General features: G+C 38.1%; 1 protein-coding gene across 14 annotated transcripts in view; it reads left to right on the top strand.

Annotated features, from left to right (window-relative positions):
- TENM2 (teneurin transmembrane protein 2) overlaps positions 1-19,595 on the top strand; it is a 1,545,179-nt gene that overhangs the window by 244,211 nt on the left and 1,281,373 nt on the right. The window contains exon 4 of one of the 14 annotated variants that reach the window (XM_072145938.1): positions 15,420-15,562. The exons of the other annotated variants lie outside the window; for them this stretch is intronic. The gene's annotated coding sequence lies outside the window, so the exon portion shown is untranslated. The remainder of the gene's footprint in view (positions 1-15,419; positions 15,563-19,595) is intronic. 14 annotated transcript variants of the gene reach the window in all.

Below are 19,595 nucleotides of genomic sequence, written 5' to 3'. Positions count from 1 at the left end.
GACCAAAAAAATTTTGACTGGGGTTGCAATAATAAAGTATACGGTTCCGACTTACATACAAACTCAACTTAAGAACAAACCTACAGAACCTATCTTGTACATAACCCGGGGACTGCCTGTACCTATTTAGTCCCACAAAAAATGCAATAAAAAGTGATCAAAAAACATATGTACAGAATGATACTGTTTAAAAATACAATGCTCTGCAAAAAAATAAGCTATCAACCATCCCCGTAGCCAAAAAAATAAAAATGTTATGCCACTTGGAAGATGGCGATGAACAAATGAAAGATTTTTCCCCACATTTGGGATTTATTTGGCAAATTTAGTAAAACATAAGAAAAAATATTCAAGTGTGGTATCCCTATAATTGTATTGACCCATAGAATAAAAATAACATGATTATTTGGATATACTGTGAACACCAAAAAAAAAAATAAAAAATCCAGTACAGAATTGATGCTTTTTTACTCCTGCCTGCAAAAAAAAGTTCATACATTTTCAATAATGGGGGATACCAACCCCAAAATGGTAACACTGGAAAAAGCATCACATGGCTCTAATAACAAAAAGGCTAAAATTTTATAGCACATAAAAGGGGCCAGTGAGGAAACTAAAATCCTGGTGGCTGCATGGCGCTCCTTCCCTTATGTGCCTTGCTGTGCGCCCAAAAAAAAGTAACAACCACACGGGGGGGGGGGGGGCTCTGTACTCAGGAGAAAGGAGCTAAATGAATGTATAACCGACAAAATTTGACCATTCTAAATTTCACCTCCATTTTGATTCAATTACTATGATGATCTTAAGGGGTTAACAATTTTCCTAAAAGCGTTTTCTGATCATTTGAGGGGTGCAGATGTGAAGATGTGTTCATTATATAGGGGCTTTTTAATGCTAGATATTTAAAATTTCATTCAAAATAGTAATTATCCACAAAACAGTCAATTCTGAAAATACAGAAAAGCGATATTTGATTTTTAAGCTGCGTGACATCAAAATAAATTATCCAGACATATCAAAAATTATGAAAATGTAAAGTAGACATATGGGAAATGTTATTCAGCAACTGATTTAGGTGCTAAATCTATCTGCCTTGAAAGCATGATGGTTTCGAATTTCGAAAACAGTATTTTTTAAAAAATTAAGTACAAAATGTGAGGAAAAAACAATCTCAGAATTGCTTTGATAAGTAACAGTGTTCAAAAGTTATAACCATGTAAAGGGACGCATGTCAGAATACAAAAAATTGAGCTGAGCCTTAAGATACAAAATGGCCACGTCATTAAGGGGTTAAAAACAATACATACACTTATTTTTATACTCACACATGTGAGTTACTATCCCACACAGTATATACATACCATATACACTCATATGCATCATATACACAGACATACAGCAGATACACATCACAAATGCACACACATTTAGAGAATTTACCATCACATTTATACACATGTACAGCAAATACATACCCTATCTTATAACAAATGGGAGCGAGGTGACATCACACAAGAGGCGTGAATTTACAGCTCTCCATGATGTCACCTCCCTCTCCCATGCGGGGGCACGCATATTTAGCAGCCTATAGTGCCAAACATCTTGACCCTGTGCTCCATGCTGCTAATCTTAAGTTTTTGAGGTGATTCTGGAGTGTCAAGACTTGCGACGAACAGCGCCGGGATCAAGATGAAGAGGAGCGGAGGTGAGTATTTCTAAGGGAGTTTTTTGTCCCTTTTTCCAATTGTTGATTTTAAAAATAATAATAAAGAAAAAAAAGTGGGACAAAGGTGAGTTATACCTTCTGGATCATCGTTGGTTAAATTTATCAATGAAAGCAAGGATCTATGTACAGGCAGTCCCCGAGTTACATAGAAGATTCTGTAGGTTTGTTCTTAAGTTGAATTTGAATGTAAGCCTGAACTGTATATTTTATAATTGTAACCCCAGCTTTGACAATTGGATTAGAATGTCATAAGATCCAAAAAGCTTAATTACAGACACCTGTGATAGCTGTTTATTGTTGCCTAAGACTAAAGTACAGTAAATTACCAACATCCAGAGGTCCGTTTGTAACTGACATTTAATGTAATAGCACTGCATGGGGGGAGGTGCATTCCAGCATTATGCAGTACTGTTACGACATGCTCCTGGCACCAGCTGTATGTTACAGTTGGCACCCGTCTCTAGCACCCATGATCACACATGACTGCGGCATGCAAGGGTCTTCAGCACCAAATTGCAGATCCAGACGAAAACATTTTTTTGTCCCTGTGACAATTGGATTTTCAAAATTTTTTGCTGTAATGGCACCAAGGATTATCAATAAAGCTTCATTACAGAGACCTTGCAGATGATCATTGCAGTCTGGCAGTAAAGGAAAGCATCCAGAGACTTCATCAGTGGTCACAGGGGGTCTGTCTGTAACTAGGGGTTGTCTGTAAGTCGGGTGTCCTTAACCCCTTCCCAACTTGCGCCATACCAGTACTGCGCAAGCTGGGTCCCGGTGCACGGAGAGGACTCGCGGGCCAAGCCTTCTCCATAGCCGGTAAGCCTTTGCTGCATTTCTGCGCAAACCAAATAAATACTGAAACACTACATTTGCCTTCATATATTGTGTCTAATTTGCTCACAAACTAACTGAATTTTATTTATGGGTTTTAAATGGAGTTGCTAAGAGGATATTATGTTCATGAATTAGTGGTAAAATATTAAATCCTTCCATTAGAGCAAGTTGGCAAAACCAGAAATCAATTTAAACTGGTCCAAGCAGAACCATAAGACATTTGTCACATATGGAGAGCAGTATGAAACGACTCAAACTCATCTGTGCTGTACTTTAGTTCGCTTTTTGTGAAGGAACGAGTGAAGACTGTAATGCCATTCATAAAATGCAGTTCAAACTTATTCATTTTCCCTCTTTGATATATAAAATATCTCAGTGAACTCTGCTTCGATGATCATTTCATCATCCCCTTCAGTGACTGATGTGATTAAACTATCTTCTCTTTTCACAATTTTTTAATGATTGTAGTACAATCCTCATATAGGATAATGAGAGAAAGGCTAAAGGTACAGTATATTCTAAATCACAAAAGATTAAACTCCATTCATGGAAAAAGCCCAAGATCTGACAAGTCAATTTATGCATGCATTGTGTCACTTTGACTTCTTCATCAATTAGTCTTATGACTTCATCTTAGATTGTCTTGGATCTTTACCGGATAACAAAAGAACCAGAGCTGAATTCTTATCATCAACAATGAAGGAGGCTAAACAATAAGGGTATTGTGTAGTTAAGACGGGTAAGGAGATTTTTTCTTCATACAGTACATGTCCATGAGACGCCGTAAAGCATTTAGGTTGTTGGAAATTGTTGGAAATATTGCAGTCATAGCAGTCTATAAGATGACTGCACTGGGTTATGGGTAGGTGATTACTTTGCTTTATTTACCAATTAGAAAACCAGTATTGTACTTCTCCTACCTTTTCAAGTACAATGTACAGGGTCGGATTCAGGTTGTAGAAGGCCCCTGGTGACAGAGCCTCAGTGGGACCCTTTGCAATGAAGTCACATGGCTGCAATTCATAAAATAAAACGGTCCATCTGTTCCCTAAAAATATTCCCTAGTTCAGCATTCAAAAGAAAATGGTTATTTTATATACAGCCCCCTCATCCCCTGGATTCTTTATGTACAGCCTTTTGTGCCCCCCCACCCCCCAATTGGCTCTGGGCCTCGGCACTTGCCCAGGTATGCCCAGTGCTAGCCCCGACCCTAACAATATAGTAAGAGGAAATGTTACTAGTCATGAAAGGGGTTGGCTGTTTCTGTAACATAAGTGTTATGTTCTTCCTCACACCTATAAAAAGTTGACAGTAGGAACTATTTGTCCATGAAATGTCTTCTACAATGAGATGATATGAGTGCATTGTCCACAACAATGATGTCCATGATAATTCCACTATAGCAGTTGGACCTACTTCAGTCTGGTCCAGACAAGAGCTATTTCAGTGGTTTCAGCAGGTCCTGGACTGAAGGATGTTATGATGCTAATCTGCCTCCAACTGTGTAAAAATTGCAGGAACACTATGTACAAAATAAATGTGGAATCACATGACTACTTTCAGTCATGTATTCCTCCTGTAGAAATACACTTCAAGGATGGTAAGTTACATTCATTTATACAGCTGTTTACACTTATTTGGACAAAATTGCATTAGTTTGTGTATTCTTATTTTACATATAATAATGCCTTTGTGCTGCTTTTATAAATGGTAGCAGTTTTCAAATTTTCACATATTATTGGTCAACCACTTTAATATTCCTGTTGGAAGAATAATCTAAATTGTGCAGCTAATGAGGTGAAAAATTGATAGACTTTTATACTTCCATAGGCAATATATATATAATGTTGTGCATGCCTATTAAATCACAATTATCACACTTTCTCTTTTTTGGTACTTTAAGTGTGAACAATAGCAATAGTGTTTTTCATGTATTCTACAATAGTAATTGTAATTTGTATTTTAGTTCTAAAAGAAGAATAACATTTTACACCTCAAACAAGTTATACCTGATGGTAAAGGGTTAAAAGTCCTCCCCATATCACTTACAATTATCTTCCACTGGGCACTGTACCTTAATTACAGCTGTTTTTATGATATGAAAATAAGAGTCAAATTCTTAAGAGAAGTGTTATTGTTTCTTTACGCTGCCAGTGAACTATGCCACCTCCTTGCAATTGGCAGCTAAGTGTCTCTTCAGATCTTATCCTGAGGAGACAGGAAGTTATCTTCCTGTCCCTTTCCTGTCCTTATGAGAATGCTTTCCCTTTTACTTGCATGAAATGGAATTGAAATGGAACAGGGAGCACTGTGTGGGAGACTGCAGTCCTTTTGACCATTTCAGGCACCCCATGATGGGTGGAGCCAAGTGGCAGTGGGTGGAGCAAACAGACAAAGACAGAAAAAGTTTTTACTGGTGGAGGAGTCAGAGTTAGCCTGCGACTTCTGCACTACACTTGTCAACAAAGGCACAACCTTCTCAGGAAATGTGGTTTCTGATACAGTACAGAAAGCACTATGTAGTATTCCAAAAGGATAATTCTAACAAAACATTCCATTCAAACTCCTTGGACTTGTCTAACTCCATGCAATTCACTGTAAACTGAAAAGTATCATAAATATTTAACAAAAAATAAAATGTTCATTAGTTTTATAGCGTTTCAGGCATTCTCATCAGAAACATGTGTTGTGTAATGAATACTTAAAATCATATATATTCAGCCTAGCTGACCAAGTCTTACCAGTGCTATTTAGTTGAAAAGTTTTAAAATAATTTTTTGATGTTTAAAAAAATGTGTTGTCTTTATTGGAAAATAAATGAATATTCATCCAGTGTTGATCTTATCCAGGACTGCAAGTTGCTTAGTAGAGCTATGGATTTTTAGATTTCAAAACACACCAAAATCGAATGTATGAACCGGACCTTTCAAAGCGCAAATAAATAATAGTATGCAAGTCAACAGTACAGTGGCATAAGCATAAATATTGATGCAGAAATTGTATGCAGTATGAGAAAGCAAATCTGTTTGTACATATTATCTTTATAAAAGAAGATTATACATTCCTTATTCATAGTGTTTCCCTGGTTCGGTTTTAGTATCCATTTTCAGGATGCACATTCTCAATCTCTTAGTAATTTAGGTTTTATCTTCCTGCTTGGATTTTTACTTATTTATAATCTTAAAAGCCTGTTTTAAAGCCATAGTCCATTCTCAATTTTATATTTTGTGGCATAGCTCTTGAATGTGTTTGGAATTAATGTGATGTTTTATTTATCAAGTGCCAAAATACTCTATAAAAAGCGTTGTCACATATATTACATTCTTGATACATAAAAACAAATCTGATTATATTTGTTTTCCTGCTGATCGATGGTGACTTACAAAACATTCAGCAATCTTCAGAAAACAACTTTGGAGGGGATCCACATGGCACAGGGGCTTGCAAAAATGAGTCCATGTAGTGTAATCAGAGCAGTTTTGAGTGCCGCGGACTCCACAATGCAACACATTTTCAAGGATGAAACTTAACATTTTACGGAAAAGACACATTTTTTTGTTTTACTTTGTATTAAAATTGGAAGTGCACAACAGGCTAAACTGGATAAGACTAGTACTGGTACAGACTAGGGACCCGTAGGCCAAGTGTGTAACAGACACATCATACACTATTACATCTGTTCCTCTATCATACTCTAAGTAATAGTTAGTAGTAGTTATAGCGGTAGTAATAGTTACAATAGAAGTAATATTTATAGTAGTATAGTAATAGTCATACACTTACATCTGTGCCTCTGTCATCCTCTGTAAGTAATAGTTTGTAGTAGTTCATTTCTATTTGTGTCAGTATGAACACTGGTGGATTCCTTTCCTTGACAGCCTTGATTGAATGCACCGCACCCATCTGTCTCTCTAAGGCCCATTCCACACTTGCGAGTGTGATGCGATGAACTCGCATCACACTCGCAACGCATGCTGCCGGGAACGCACGGCCCAAACGCTGCACCGCGGGAGTGAACTCAGCATGTCAGTTCACTCCCGCGGTGCAGCGTTCGGGCCGTGCGTTCCCGGCAGTATGCGTTGCGAGTGTGATGCGAGTTCATCGCATCACACTCGCAAGTGTGGAACGGGCCTAAGGCTGCATTCAAATGGCCGTAGGAGGACTCACACGTGTGGCACCGTACCGTTCCTTACCCGGGGAAAAGATACAACATGTCCTATCTTTGTAAGGAATACGGCACCGTGAGCCAGCAGCGCTCACCCCCTCCTCGTATCCCAGGTACCAACGTGTGTCTGTCATGCTACGCTATAGCGGGCACACATTCATCTGAATGCAGCCTAAAAATTAACTGAATAAACAACAAGGGGCACTTAGAAGGGGTACTTATGTATATATCTAGGCACCTTGACTGTGGTAATCTCCTTATATTTCGTAACCATGGCCTCCTTCCTTCTGAAATCAAATTTTAATTTATGATAATGAATCAGAAGGTCTCTTGGAGGTGTTACCAAAACCCCTCTGTGCTACAGATTCACAGATACTTAAAGTGTATAATGAGTACTTTCCCTCCTCCCAATGTGTACTAAAATTTCTTGTGAAGCTGCAGCAAGGAGTGGCTCTGGTGACACCCTCCAGAGCCCTTCATTAGCATAATGTTAAAAAGTTATACTGTGAATAAGAGTCCCTGGTTTATTGTGCTTGATCTTGATGGTAGATTTCCTTTTTAAAAATCCCTTCAGCGCACATCAAAATGTTTATTTTGAAAATTATAACTGGATAAATGTTTGCTTTTTTCACCAAAATGTTTATCATGCTAAAAACAAGACATTCCGATATCCGATACTCTTTCACCTTTGTGTTTGTTAATGTTAACATAGAATGAGTTAATAGTCGCCGTGGCTGACATTTACAAATAATAATAGCAGATTGATGGAATCACTTATGTATAACTCAGATTAGCATATCATGTAAGCTATTTCATGCCAAGGAAATACAGTAGGATTTGATTGGTACAACACCTCCTGGCGACTTTTACTGAAAAAGAAAACAATATTTCTAATCATGCTATGATGATTATGCCTGGAAATAAAGCCTGTAGTAAGCAGGGTTCCTACTAATTATACAGATAAGATTTTGTGCATCTTTCTCTATCATTAATGAGTTGTGACTTCATATATCATTTGAACATGACATGGCCCCCCGCTGCTCCGACATTGAAATCTACTGTACAGTGCAGGTAAAAGAGAAATTGCTGGATGCAAGCACATCCAATGGCAAGTAGAAGTCATAAGGCATCTCCCTGGAAAGCACAAGCTATAAATAAAAGGGATAAGGGTATTGTAAAATAGAAAACGGATATACAAAATGTTTGTATTATGTTTACAAGACCTTTTCATACGTGCTTGCTCTGGGTAACGGATTTGTATTATTTTTAGTTTATCAGCATTTATTAGAGAAAATGTAGTTTTCCATAAAAATATTAACCCTTATCAATGTTAACATAAAGCATTGCTACATTTTGGATCATAATTCAAGCAGTCATGTTTTGTGAACATGAGGTATTGTACGACTTCTAACCATAACATAAGGTATATTCTGCCTTTAACCAGGCTCTCTCTCTAAACGTCACTTGTCACCGAGCTAGGAGGTGAAGACTCGCAACTATGAATTCTTTAATAGGCTGCATACAATGTAGGGAAAACAAATAAATCTTTATATTTATATATACAGGCAGTCCCCGGGTTACATACAAGATAGGGTCTGTAGGTTTGTTCTTAAGTTGAATTTGTATGTAAGTCGGAACTGTATATTTTATCATTGTAATCCCAGCCAGAACTTTTTTTGGTCTCTGTGACAATTGGATTTTAAAAAAGTTGGGTTGTCATAAGAATCAATATTAACACTAAAGCTTCATTACGGACACCTGTGATAACTGTTATAGCTGTTTACTGTAGCCTAGGACTAAAGTAGAGAAAATTACCAATTACCAGAGGTCTGTTTGTAACTAGGGGTCGTATGTAAGTCGAGTGTTCTTAAGTAGGGGACCGCCTGTAACTAGCTATATCAATCCATCTCTCCCCGTCTGTCTCTCTGCCCCTCATGCACCCTCCCTGTCTGTCACTCTGTACCTGTCCATCTCTATCCCTATCCATCATACAAGCTGTATTATACTCATTGCCTATAGTATTCAATCAAAGCTCAGAGCTCATATTAATGACCTGTGGCAAAATAGAAGCTGAGCTGTGTTTGGTTGATTTTTGCCACAGCAGACAATGTATATAGTGGTTATCATCTTACCTCACACCTAAGACAGCGTTCACACATTGCATTTTGCTTTCCTTAATGCATTTTCAAAGGGATCACAACATTTGAGTAGAGAAATTTGCCTAATTACATTGCTGTCAACATTGCGTTTACAAAACTTGTGTACTAATACAATGTTAAGTAATGTTAATGCTTTGTCAACATATACATATGTTAACAATATGTAAACAATGTAATTAGACAAATTACTATAGTTATTACCTATATTTACAGAAAAATAAAAAGCCAGAGTTTTCATAGAAGGCATTGACCAAAAGACAGAAGTCAAGGAGCAAAGCAGGTTAGGAAATTAAAGGTTTAGAGAAAAGTATTTATTTCTAAAAAAATGTTTTTACAAATCCCATCCACAAGTTGAAATCAAATCAGTTTTAGATTCTAAACATATAAATATCACTTAGGATTATGAGTGGGGTATCTAGCATTGTGACCGTGCACAGCTCCCGTTTAGCTCCCGGCACCCATATACGGTTGTGTGCATGAGGTCTATATCCTCAACAGAAAGCAGTTTTGCCAAAACAATGGCCGCGGAATGAACAATGTGGACATTGCAAACCATCTCCAGTCGACCTTAAGTTTTCCCAATTAACTTGCATGTTTTTGTAAAGCAGGTAAAATGTAGTGGAAAAATGGTATATACAACCTGTGTACGAACTTTTTCACTGTTTGGAAACAATCCTGGCTGCATTATACAAACTCTTGCTGACTTACGGCTGAATCACAATCCGATGCTTAGTGGTATCATCTGTGCCTAATAGCTGCAAATGGAGTAATTTGCAGTAGGATCAATTTACTTAGCAACAAATGAATAAAAAAGTCCTGGAGACAGATGCACGCTGAATTAACTCTTGAATTGTTACCAGTAGCTACGGTAGATGGGCTGCCATACGTTTTTTAGTCTGTGCAATGCTTCATTGCATTTGATATTTAACATAAACTTGTACGAGAGAAGTTTAGACTGTTCTAATGAAAACAATGGCCCACATATATTATTGTATATATGCCAGATTTTTTTTTTTGTATGAGTCTGCACTAAAAAAAGATTCCATTGTTCTTAGACGTCTAGTTATTAAGTATTTGTGCCACAAATGTCTGGTGGTAGCATTTTAAAATTTAGAAAACTGTTACATTTTTGGTGCATTTTTTTCATTGCGTTGAAAAACGCATCATATTTGCAAATTGGCTTTTTCAATAGATTTTAGGCCGGCAGCACAGGTGGCGCTTTGAACCAGTTTTTGGCCTGTTTAAAGCAGTCCGTTAAAAAACGCATGCGTTTTTTGAAAAAACGGCCGTTTTTGAGCGGTTTTACCAATTATCTTAATTAACTGGTTAGCGACCAGTAAAGACGGAGGGCGGCGGGTCCCGCTGCAAGTAGAGGGCTCATGGGCTGAGCCCTCTGCATATTGCAGCAAAGACTTACCGGTAACACCCGCGATCGGTGCTAGCATCGGTCAAGGGTGTTATCACAGCGATTGCTGCCGGCAAAGTAGCTGGATCGTCGCTCCCCGTGACGTCAACGGGAGCGGCGATCCGTCGCCATGAGAACCTTGGGTCTTCCGAAGGCCCGAGGCTGTTTCGTTTTAACCTCTTATCAGCACATTGTAATGAATGAGGAGGAAAATCCCCATATACTGCCATACTGCAGCATGGCAGTATATGATAGGATCGATCAGACAACCTTGGGTTAAAGTACCCTAGGGAATCTGAAAAATAGTAAAAATAAAAAAAGTAAAAAAAAAATTAAAATCACCCCCCCACCCCCCTTTCCCTAGAACTAATATAAATATAAATAAACCGTAAAAATCATTTGGTATCGCCGCGTCCGAAAATGCCCGATCTATCAAAATACACTAACGGTTTTCACTGCGTTTAACCCCGTAACGGAAAACAGTGCCCATTTTGAAAAATATTTTAAAAATCACACAGTCCTAAAAATGATATCATTAAAAATATTGTCAAATGTCTCAAAAATTTACACCACCCACAGATTTTTGAAGGTGGGGAGTGAAAAATGGAAATGAAAAAACAGGAAAGGGCCCGGTCCTTAACCAGTTAAAATGGGTCAAAGTGTCTTAACTTGGTGTTTTCTCCCCTGCATTTTTTTGTCTGTGTTTTTTGAGGTGTGTTTTTCAAAGAGATTTTGTTTTTAAAATTGCATACGTTTGCGGTATATGTTTTGAAACACATTTGATTGCTTCCACAAACAGCAGGGAGAATGATATCGCTGCGCTTTTACAAATTCCAAGAGACAGCTGCATGCAATTGACGCACATCAAGCATTGGGTTTTTAAAAACACAAGCAAACATTTGAAAAACGCATGCATTTTCAATGCATTCATAATTGTAGCAGAAACGCAACAAAAGCGCCACGTGTATCAGGGACGTGTTAGTGCTTATTCAGGGTTTGAGACATATTTTGTCTCAAAAGTTCTTCTCTGCACACATTTTCCCAAAGCAACACCTTCTGCGCCATTTAATTGAACAGTGTGCACAATAATTTAACCTGTTTATCTTCATTTCTAATAATGGTGGCTTGCTGTCAAACTGATTAAAACCAGCCAAACAGATGATTAACATACTAAAACGCATGTGTTTTAAGTCCGTTTAAAAACGTTCTAAGAATGCCCTGTGTGGCAGCGTTCATACGATCAGCTAGCGTCACGTTCATAACTCGATGCTAGCGCACGGGGGGTGGGGCTCAGGCCGATTGCATATGCGTTTCCTGGTAAACGCATGCGATTGATAATCAATCGCATGTGTTTCTCTGGAAACGCATATACGATCGTCCCGAGCCCTGCCCCCTGTGTGATAGCGTCACATTATGTACTCAACGCTAGTGGAATGTGTGAATCACCCTCAGTATAGCAGGAGCTGGCAGTGCACAGAAATGACTTTGATTTCATGAAAAGGGGCAAAAGATTTAATGACACTGAATTAGTGAAGTGATAAGTGTGGGGAGGTATAGTATGGTAAACCTTTGTCAATGGAGAACCCCTTTAAAATCCTCTGCCCCCTACCAGTGCATCTGCTATAGTTGGTATAGTGATACTGGTGCAGGCTATAGCACAACTCTATGTCAGGTCGGCCCTGGCTTATTGGGAGCATCATGTGCCATCTGGGAGAGTATAACAACTAGAACAACTTCCCTTATAGTCTTTTGGCATATATTGGTCGATGTTCATGTAACAAGGAGAGATGAGAAATATAAGATCAAAAATCCACAAGTTCTTTTTTCTCCTCAGATAAGTAGTATAAGTAGATAAGTCCAAGTCCACAACAAAATGGAGCAGATGCGTATTTATTTATCATTTTCACTGCATTCAGAATTTTTTCCTGCTTCCCAGTACACGGCATGGAATATTAAATACTGTCACTATGAATTAGAATTTGTTATGCAGAAAACAAGCCATCATAGAGCTCTTTAAATGGAAAAGTAAAAAAGTTATAGATTTTTGAAGGTGGATTTTTGAAAGTGAAGAATGAAAACGCAAAAACAAAAAAGGGCCTGGTCTTTAAGGGGTTAAATAATGATCATAATTATAGCATCATAGTGCATCATCTATGCCAAAACTTCCCTCTTTCTGCAGTTGACATATTAGGTGGTTAATTCCTGTTAGGCCCCTTCCACACTTGCGTTGCATATCACGTCAGAGTCTGATCAGGGTGCGATCAGGGTTTGGTCAGTGAAAAACTGACCTTTTTCAGCAGAGTTCAATCAGTTTTCATTCAGAGTATGTTCAGTGTCTTAGTTTTTCACGCGCATTTTCAATGCAATTTCAATGTGTTTTCAAGGACTCAGGACTGAGCTCTATCTTTTCTATGGCAATTGATGCACTTACATTGGACTTGCATGTGTCTCAGAGTGCGATGCGTTTTTGATGCATCTCCATAGACTTGTATTGTGCATTTTTCACGCGCGTGACTTGCAAAAGTAGAGCATGTCGAGATTTAAAAGCGCGTTAAAAAAACGTGTGTGTGTGTGAAAAAAAAATGCAAGTGTGAAAAAGCCCATTGATTACAATGGGTCAGAGTGCAATGCAAGTTCTGCACGTCAAAAGCACGCCCAGAACACGCGCATGAAAAATTTAGTGTTTCCAGTGTGTGATCTGCGACTTAGAATTTGTTATGTTTTGATTTACTGAGCCACACTCTGCTCTCTGCAGTTCAGCCCTGTCCAGCAAGGGTTACTAGCCTGATGGACAGCTGCTCCAGTCTGTTGCTGGAGGTTGATTTTCCATGTGCCGTCTCCTTTTAAAACGCATCCAAAACGGAAGTGAGAGGGTGTATGCGTTTGCAATGAAACATATGGCAGTTTCATCAGACCTCGATGTTTATATTATAATATATCTCAGCTTCATACTGTGCTTGTGCTTTCCATTATATTCTATTGCTTACTCAGGTTTTCTGATTTTTGGTTTTGTTCTAAGGATCATCCCTCTCTTTGATTCTATACTGTACACGCTATCCGATTGTGACTCGGGCCCCTTACCCTGCTTTCTGTGTTTGTGTGTCAGTCTTGTTTCTAGTTTTCACTGTGACTTAGGGAGGGAACAGCTCCTAGCTACTTCCCAGTGCTTAGGGTGGGGCCGGTAAGTAGGCAGGTGACAGTCTGGGGGGCTCAGCTTAGGGCACAATGTCCTGCCTGTGCTCCTGTGCACCATGCTACCTTCCTTATATTATAACCAGCCCCCCAAAAATTAGGTTTATTTGGTGTTTATTCCTGGCTCACCGCATAGAGAGCCTAGCAGCCCTGGTATCTAAGTTATCTAACCAGATGCAGGTTTTGACACAGCTTCAAGCTGGGCTGCTACTACAACTCCTTTAGCCCAGCAACCTCCTTCCCCTAGTGGTCAGCTGAAGGTTAAGATGTTGCTTCCAGATTGTTTTTTGGGTGACTGGGGAAAATTTGAGACTTTCCAGGAGCCTTGTCTTTTGTATTTCCGGATAAATCCCCTGGCTTATCAAGCGCAGAAGGTAGGGGTTATTATTTCATTGCTATATGGAGACCCCCAGGCCTGGGCCCTGAAACTTTCTCCTGGAGTGGAGGATTGGTCTTCCACTGTGACTTTTGGAGGGAAGGGCTCCTAGTTACTGCCCGCCGCTTGGGGGGGGGGGGGGGCAGTAAGTAGGTAGTTGACAACTTGGGGGCTCAGCTTGGTGCTCACGGACCTGTTTGTACTTCTGTGTCCCTTGCCACCCTCCTTACACATAGTATATGCGGTTGGAAAAAGACTCAGGTCTACCAAGTCCAACCTATAAAATTAAACAAATGTTTTTTTTCGCTCAGCCTGTAATATTTTTGCTCTCAAGACAGATACCTATGCCTCTCATGAAATAGTAATAATTAAAATAATGATTGAATAGTACTGAAAATACTAAATAGTATTAAATAGTCTAAATTTAGCACTGTGCAAGTGCATTGTAAAGAACTACATTTTTTTTTATTTTACAGATAAACTCTTTTGTTTCACCTATTTAATTGATTCCTGTTGTCCATGAACAAGTTCGGTCCAAATTAAAAACAAGGAAAACTAAAACCTTTTACCCACAAGGGAGTTTGATCTGAATCACTGTACTGAGCTCCTCATGATTCTATTCAATGATTCTAGCTTTGGTTCAGTAAATCACACAAGTTCACATAGAGTGTTTCTTGGACCTATACTTGTTCGTGGCCAACAAGCTTCAGAGACGACACCAATAATCACAATCAGTTCTTTATGCTTAAGTTGTCATGCAGTTTCCCCTATGTGTTGGGAATGTACCAGAAGGCTGGAAACAAACAAAGGCCCAAGATGGGTTTGATTTTGGGAGTGCATCTTACCTGTGGATTAATATGTGTAAACACAGAAAGTGTTCTTCCTAGAACACTATTATGGTCCTGAGATCCCTGTCAGTAACCTGCGGACTGGCTCTTACATTGATCGGGAAAACAGTTGGTGCTCATTAATTATGGCATGTGTTGCATTGGTAATGCATATGCCATCAAGCAAAGCTTCTCTGAGGCACATTTGAGTTGTGTTTCAAAACCCCATTTAAATGCCCATCTGGTAACGTGACCTCAGAAAATACACAAATTGCTGTAAGACACTTTACTCATATCTAATAGTATCTCAAATAAAATGAATAGTTTGTTATGTAAGCTACTCGTTTTGTTAAAATTCATGGAAATTTGAGATGCTGAATAGCTGCATCAATACAGTGAGCGTATTATGTCATACAATACTCAGGTACAGGCTGGCGGCCCATCAAGGGACCCACGGGGGATTCATCTATTCACTGGTGGGACAGTCTGAGCCTCCCTATTGCTTTAAATAAATGGTTAACTTTGTATTTTCTGTAGATGCTTTTCAATATAAGATCACTCTGCCTTGAATACATTCATAGGTAACAGGAGAAAGAAAATAGGTTGGTAGTATAAACAAACAATGTAAGCTTAAAATAGATTTTGGAAGCAGCTTCATGTCATTTTAAGATCTCTGTGGACAAATGGAATCCTTGAGAATGATTTACTGTGTCTGCCACTTGTCCCCAGGTTTCTCAAACATGAAGATGATCAGAATCTGCCACCATGCTGTTTAAATGATGCATTGGCCCACCAGCCTTCTGAAATGATCAAGTATTATTGCAGACTCTTAAAAGTTGGCCACTGAGATAATTTGGCTGGTGTTGGAGCAAGTAAGTACTATGACCCCTGCGGCTAAACTTTCATTGAATAAATATGGCATGCTGCTGCTTTTGTTCTCCCTGTATATAAAAGAGCAATTAATGTGTCAAAAAGAAAAATCACAAAGAGTGCAAATTTTTTTTCAATAAAAATGGTAATTCGACATTCACTTTGCGTCTTAGAGTCATTGTACATTTTATTTCTCTAAAACATACTGTACTGTACATTTCCAAGATCATTTGTTTTTTTTATCACAACACAGCAATCACACGGAGAGCTGCATTATACAATGCAGAGATAAAGACAATACAAGACAGTAACTGCTCAAAAGAGATCAGAGTTTTTCTGCCACAGCTGTTGACCCCATGGGCAGAAATGGATTCCAATGAATTAAATGAATTATAGTAATATAATAAGCAAATGTGAAGATTTATTTTCTAAACTAAAAATTAATAAAGAAAGAAATCATATACTGTGTTTATATATATATATATATATATATATATATATATATATGTATGTATGTATATATATGTATGTATGTATATATATGTATGTATGTATATATATATATGTATGTGTATATATATATATATATATATATATATATATGTATGTATATATATATATATATATACAGACATTCTTTAAAATATAATTCTATTTGTTTTTGACAGCACTTTTCACATAAGTTTCGGAAAAGAACATTTGCTTTGTGCAATGAGTAGACATTTTAATGCACATCTAACTTTCAGAGATTTCATGAAACAAAAATTTTAAAAGCATGCCTGGCACTAGAAAGAAACATGAATATAGGCATGTCGCAAAGAACAAGGAAAGTGCTTGTGCTATCAAAAAATGTTGTAATAAAAATGACATTTAGAGAATGCCACTTTATGATAAGACCGAAAGATGTCAAATGTACTAAAAAGGATCAAAAAACTTATTTTTCTTATTTTAAACATTCAAATTGGAATTCTTAGCTGTTCTAGATCTCGTAAAGAACCTGTTTGATCCTGGCATTTTCTGCCTGAAGTAAGTGACACTTTTTTTCTTCATGCATCTAGAAAGGTGGAAACATCATTGTCATGTATGAAAAACAGATTGGCCAGTTTTCTGGCAGACTTCTTTTATGTGCAAACTGCATGCACCTGTATTTAGGAAGTGCTCACATCACATATGAGGCGTTGTTGCACTTGGTGCAGGGGGTGCCATATATTTATATAGAATGGGCGCCATATATCATGAATCTGGCACCCTCTGCACACTACACAGGCAAACTGCACAAAGTACAGACCCCTATTTTTAGAAAATGTGCCCCATTGTTTACAGATTTCTGTCCCATGTTTTGACGATCTATGAAATTTAGATTTTTTTGAACAGAGCCTTAGGCCCCTTGCATTGCACTTTGACCCATTGTAATCATCAGGCTTTTTCAGACTTGCAAATGCACACCCAAGTTTTTTTAACGCATGTTTAAACTTCAGCATGCTCTACTTTTGCAAGTCACACACATGAAAAACGCACCATACAAGTCTATGGAGATACATCAGAAACGCATCGCACTCTGAAACACATGCAAGTGCAATGTAAGTGCAATGCGTTTTTCACGCATCAATTGCCATAGAAAAGATAGAGCTCAGTCCTGAGTCCTTTTCACGTGTATTCTCTGCGCGTGAAAAACGCATTGAAATTGCATTGAAAACATGCATGAAAACTGAGACACTGAACAAACTCTGACAGAAAATAATTGAACTCTGAAATGTCAGTTTTTCACTGACCAAACCCTGATCGCATCCTCATCACACTCTGACGTGATCTGAAACACAAGTGTGGAAGGGGCCTTAGTTTGACCATTGCTCAACTCCCGATTAAGATTTTTGGGCAGATTTACTAACAAAAATATGCTAAAATTGTGACATATTTTTGACATTTAGGTATTTGATGGGAGAGGAGGCATGACTGAACACTCACAAAAAGCAGATTCTACACCAAAGTTCCTGACAAGGCACTTCATTGGATTTTATTTATGATGCATGCGCACTAACAGCAGGGCCTGAGAGATCCCTTTCGGCTCTGTTTAATGGTGCACATGCACAGTGGATGTCAGGTGCAGGATCAATAGCGAGACATGCGCCATAAACAACTGAACAGGGCTACACATCATTTCCAATAGTAATTAACAAACACAAAAGGCAGGCAATCAAGCCAGATACATGTGATCCAACAGGTAGTCTCAGGATTGGTTATTCTAGCATTCAAATGGTCCGGGTTTTTCCACACCTCAAACACACCTCCAGAAGAAGCAAAAGCAGAACATACGTCAGGGCGAGCAAGACCACAACGCGGAGCACACGTATACATTTCTATAGCCAAAATATATAATTGAAGCATACCAGGTATCTTATATTGGATACATTGAATGTCAAATACACAAAAAGCAAAATATAGATATAGAATCTAGCATTGAAGTTGTATACCTGTTTTAGAACATGGTAATAGTTACCCCATTATGTATTTGGGACCATTTTAAATGAACTATTTATGTATGTTCATTCTTTCTTTTTAAGTATTATCTAAATAAAAAATTATATATATACATATAACAAATCAGATGGGATTTAATTGGTCTTGTGTAATTTAGTTTCTAGTTACATTTTTTTGTAATTGGAACGTATCTTAAAAGGAACCTCACACAACAACAAAAAAAGTCCTAGCTAAACATTTATTATTATATTGACTTCTCTCACATGGGGTTACCCTTCCGAACTATAGCGCAAGATGAATAGCTGCAGCATTTTGCTAATTACATTACACTTACTTTATAATCCATGAAAATTCAATAATGTTGGACACTTTAGATTTTGTTTGTTTTTAATTTGTTCCTTTGTTCTGAATATTTTTGGAATTTCATGAAAGGAGGAAGGGGGGGGGGCATGGAGCAGGGAAAAAACAAGCTCAGAAAAGGAAAGGGATGGCTTATCATGAAAACTTCTTTAAAGGTTTAAATAGGCTTTAAGCTTAGTGAACTTAATGGGAACCCATCAGTGAATATTCACCTAATAAACCACTACCAGTATGTTGCTAAGCAGCCGAACACCTTCCAGATCGTGTTTCTCTCATGACCCAGTATGGTGGCATCATCCAGAAAATCCACTTTAAAAAGAGATGTAAATTGGTTGCATAAAGTCAAGGGGGCAGGAATTTTAACACTGAAGTCAAGCTCTCTCTTCCTCAGAAGGCTCCCTTCACTGTGACTGATGGCCCTGCATTCAGAGACACCACTAACCAGATTTATTGAAGCCCAATGCATGAGGTCAATCCCAGAGGAGAAGGCTTCCAGAGCTCCCCAACTTGACTTAAGTGATAAACCCTCCGCCTCCTTGACTTTATACAACCAATTTACATCTCACTTCAAAGTTTATTTTCTGGATGATGTAACCAAACTGAACAATGAAAGAAACACAAACTAGAAGTTATCATCCTGTTTAACAATATACTGGTATGGGTTTATTAGGCCATTTGCTGATGATGGGTTCCCTTTAATAGTAATATTATTTAAAGTTATATGATCAGCAACAGAGAAGGGGGTAAAAGCCCAGGTGGCTGCATTAGTGCGATGTAAGTGTTAGACCATGCAAAACTAAGTGACATCAGTCCCTGTTGTTTAAGATTTTAAAAAAAATGCATCATATGTTGTCTATATATACATGTTTAGATGGTAACGCAATCCCTAGAGGTAAAAATAGCCTCAGGCCTTTGTAAGCATTAATCAGTTTGATGGTTTTAAATGTAACATCAAATAAAAGTTGCATTTCAGGTAATTGCGAGCTGAAAGACTTACAGTTATCTTTCCAAATTACCTATTCACGATCGTTCTCCCTGACATAGTATCCTGGTCTTTTGAAGAAATACTAATTACACCAGATGGTTCACATTCATTGAAAACAAAGATACTTCAGCAAATTGAGATTGTGAAAACATGAAAATGTAAAGGTATAAATCTGATGGATCCGTGTGACTGAATTGTTGTGTGTCTCAGCG

Source organism: Engystomops pustulosus, chromosome 4, assembly GCF_040894005.1.
Source record: "Engystomops pustulosus chromosome 4, aEngPut4.maternal, whole genome shotgun sequence".
Classification (NCBI taxonomy): Eukaryota; Metazoa; Chordata; class Amphibia; order Anura; family Leptodactylidae; genus Engystomops; species Engystomops pustulosus.
This window is presented reverse-complemented; position numbering and strand designations above follow the sequence as displayed.